The sequence below is a fragment of the Salvia hispanica genome, chromosome 2, assembly GCF_029641045.1.
Source record: "Salvia hispanica isolate PSC_SH4W2 chromosome 2, Shi_PSC_v1, whole genome shotgun sequence".
In the NCBI taxonomy this organism is placed as follows: Eukaryota; Viridiplantae; Streptophyta; class Magnoliopsida; order Lamiales; family Lamiaceae; genus Salvia; species Salvia hispanica.
The window spans coordinates 55,490,376-55,494,793 of NC_142693.1; the positions used below are offsets into that span (position 1 = coordinate 55,490,376).

General features: G+C 34.8%; 1 long non-coding RNA gene across 1 annotated transcript; it reads right to left on the bottom strand.

The window, feature by feature from the left end:
- Positions 1 to 784: 784 nt before the first annotated feature.
- On the bottom strand, positions 785 to 3,246 carry LOC148932688 (uncharacterized). The gene is made up of 3 exons (XR_016134856.1): positions 3,080 to 3,246; positions 2,928 to 3,001; positions 785 to 1,270 (listed from the first exon to the last, which is right to left on the bottom strand). It is a non-coding gene; the product is annotated as an uncharacterized LOC148932688 (long non-coding RNA).
- Between the last annotated feature and the right edge of the window lie 1,172 nt (positions 3,247 to 4,418).

Sequence of the window (4,418 nt, forward strand, 5' to 3'; positions counted from 1 at the left end):
TTCTACTTATAATTTTTAAAGTTGCGAGACAAATCTGACTTTGATCAAATTTCATGATTTCTTCTCGCAACTTGGCTCATGATAAAATTTGTCCTTCACTTTTTTCAACCCAGATTGAATTCACATTTCATTATAAACTATGGAAGATTGTTTAGTTCTTTGATATTGCGTGTATACAATGACATAGACTAATATTGTAGCTGATAAAACTCCAAAATACTCAGTTTAGATAACTTTTTAATATACTCGATCCATCTGTCCCATTAGAAATGAAACGTTTTCCTTTTTAGGTTGTTCCATTAAAAATAAAACATTTCTAAAAATGAAAATAACACTCTCTCTACTTTCTCTTCTCTCTTCATTACAAAACAATACTATATAAAATCCCGTAGCGAAAACCAAATGTTTCATATTTAATGGAACAGACGGAGTAGTTTATAAGATTAGCTAAAGAAATTGTCTACATGGCCCCGTCAACCCCAATTAACATTTACACAAAATAGAATATGAAGAATGTTAATTATAGACTATAGTAAAACATGTATTTTCACTCAACCAACCTAATTAAAGACAACAACAATGCTATGGCACGGAAGTTGACTTAGATAATAAACATAGGTAATAATTAGGAATGGACAAATGAAAAACTCAATTATTTTCTACTCGTATCAAAATCAAGACACGAGTGTGATGATGATGATGATGATGATGATGATGATGATGATGATGATGATGATGATGATGATGATGATGATGATGATGATGATGATGATGATGATGATGATGATGATGATGATGATGATGATGATGATGGAAAAGTGTGGTCGCTCTAAAAAAGGAGGGCTCAAATTCTGCAACCATGTTCTCCTGAAATAGAGTTTACGTGTTAATGGTTACTATTTATGAATTCAGATACATATTCACCTGCTTAATTGTCATACCCGCATTTTCTAAGGATAGAAAACATGGTTGATCGCGATTAGGGGAGGGTTAAAGAAGCGGGCAAGAAAAAGGGAACAACGAAATATACACGACCAAAACAAAAGATTAACTAAGAAACTTAAAACAAACTCGAATACTGACTCCACAAAACTAACTTCGCATAATAAGACCCAATGATAAAACAGTCCAAAGGAAATTTAGGATTTTACCGGAAGCGTCAAGACATGGAAAAATGCCGAGTATGAAGACCCGACAAATCCAACAACCAAACAAGATATAAATTTCCAACAACTCTGCTCAACATCCTCCACATCCATCGCCGCTCAATCTGCACATTAAGAAAAACAATATGCAGGGCTGAGTACTTGATGCACTCAGTGGACACATGCCAAAATACAGTTTGTCAAGCCATAAACGAGTGATCTTGGGGGTTTTAATTAAAAGAACCCAAGTACACTAAAAACATATTTTCCGTAAAGATCGGTTGCGCAACCATTTTCCATCCACATCCACCATCACCATATCTGAACTACATGACAAGGAACGTGGCCACGAACCAAGTCACTAGACCGGCCAACTCCAATGAGATAGCGCACGATCTACTGGGTGTACACCAGTCCGAACAGGGTTTGCGGCCCTACTGGGACCCGAATTCGTTAACAATACATGGCATAGCCACTTCAGATAGGTTCATTCAAATACAAAACATGGCAAGACAAACATTTTTCACCTTCTTTCACATAGTAAAAATATTTGGGACATAGTCCTTATTTAAAACGAAAGCCCACTTCAAAAGCTTAACTCCTCAATCAATTTTCTTCTCCAACCGCTAACATCGTGCACAAGTTCACCCTTTTTTGAAATAACCCTTTTTTGAAATAACATAATATGCAAAAAAATTAGACTTTGCATAATTGAAAGCAGTTTTAAAAATGCATGCATCCATGTGTGTGCTCAAATTATCCTTTTATCTTTTCTTAGAAAAACCACATATCTCAAACTCGTTCTAAAATAAACTCATAATTTAAAGACTCAGACCCATCAACTAAACAAAACAGTAGCAAAAAAAACTACACTCCCACTCGTCACCAACGCATCTGTCTCACTCTTTTTTTTATTATTTAATTTTTCAACACATCAAAGCAATACTAATAAATTACTCCCTCAACACTACACATATATACTCTATATCCAATACATTGCAAAACAATTAAACGAAAAGAACATAAATACTCCCAATCACCTCCGTGTATATACCCCTTTTAAAACTACTACACGCTAATCTAATTAGGCCTCCCCTCAAATAATATTCAGTAATTAGTAGTACAAAAGCCATTAAAACTAAAATAAGGAAAAGGAATCAGCAACATATGTAGTAATATACTCTCACATCACAGTCTATACTTAAAAAGAAAAAGAGAATTATTTAAATAGTATACTCCCATCCATCAACACGTAAATACTCCCTTCCCAACACTAAATGAATAAAGTCACTAATTAAAAGAATTCAACATAAATACTCCCAAGTTACACGTCTCTCCATCAACTCTCAACTCTACTTTAACACCTCTTTCTCTTTCTCAACACAGCAGCTCTCCCACTCTGTTCCATTCTTCTACAAAACACAAACCAGAAACAAATCCCAACTCCCATCTCTTCTTCTTCCCCATTACCAGCGACCGTCGATGGCGCTGCTAGTCCCAACGGTAAGTTCTCTCTCCCTTTTATTTCATTCTTAATCTTTTGTTAAAGAATTCTATTTGTTTGATTTCACTTATTAATGGTCAGACAGAAATATTTCCAGGAATTGAATTGAAGACAAGCAAAGACAGTTTCAAACGCGTTAAAGATCGAATCTTTGGGCGCAGAGTGTCTTTCAACAAGTTGCAGAAACATTCAAACAATATACTCCAGCTTCGACCCGTGATCTAATGTGAATGTTTGAATGTTAGATAGCAGGGGATTTCTAACATTAGGGAGTATACCTTTGGAATGAAGAGACCAAATTGGATTTGCTGCGAAAATTTGGATTCACAGGTTAATCGATTAATCCTCTCCACTGTGACAAGAAAATATGGTGCTATGGATTTAATATCTACAGAATTTGTATGCACTGAATTGAAGGTAAAAATTATACCTTTATTAGAATGGAGAAGAAGAACTGCAGTAGGTTTCTCACAGATTTTACTTGGATGTGAAAGAATCGTGAATGTGGAATATTTATACACCAAAAACTGATAGATATTGATTTATTTGGTTGTTGGAGAGATTTTAGGGAGTGTAGGTATTGGTGAAGAAACGTGTAGTAGGGGTTTAGGAGAAGGAAGAATTTATGTTAGATACACGTTTCTTCACCAATACCTACACTCCCTAAGGATTTGACTGCAGATTTTTAAATAATAGGCCCAAATATTTAATTTTAGAACATTGATTAAATTGTGGTGTTTTATTTTAGTACTTTGGCGTTATTCCAAGTACTTGAAAACGATCGCCCAAATTTTCCATCGACGAATCACACGTCATTCTCGTTGACTACTTTCACCACACGATTAACCAACAACCATTTAATCATTCACTATTTCCAATCGCCACCAATCAAAACAAAGATGGTAGTTACTCAAGGTGTATCACTCGCTCTTCTCAAAACAAAAATCTTAACGTAAAAAGGTAATATTAAAAGCGGGTGTTACATTAATTAAATTGAGGATGACGCAAGGATGAATTTCACAAATTCAGTGCATTTATGGAATAAAGCTACTAGTATGTGAAATAGGATTTGGTTTTGTCTTCGGTGAGAAAAAAAAAAGGTAGAGGGTTTGCTTGTTACAGAAGCAATTCAGCAGGGAAACTGCCACTTGATCTGAAATTCATTAGTATTGAGCACGAGTGATGATATTTAGATTCTGATGATGCTTCATAGTAAATGCATAACATTTAACCAGCCTCCAATAATTTATAGGTTGATGACTTCATCTTTTTGAGGCATAAATTTCATATGCAAGTCCAACTACTCTAGGCTCTACCTATTATCTGTACAAGTTAGCTAGAAAATCAACTTATATAATGTATAGAAAATCCACAAAGCCCATTACGCATCCAAAGCCCAACCACAAGCTAAGATGGGCCGATCCATTACCCCATTTCTTCATTTTATTTCGTGATTTCCTTTTCTTTTCATGACAAAACATCAAGCTGATTAAAGACTCACCACATTCAGTAAAGGAACATATAAATTACACTCCAATATGTATTAGATTTGCACAAAAAAGAGAGAAATTCATAGCAGAGTAGGTAGCAACAGAAACAAAGGGAAGTAACTATTAAATAACTATAAATAACAATTACTACTATTAACATGATGTATACTTTTCCTAGTATCATAGAATTATAAGCAGTAGTGCAATCTGTCCCTCAAAAACCAACAGCGCACATCTGAGATTACTAGTAACTAGCCAGGCACTGTATGTTCCAATTCA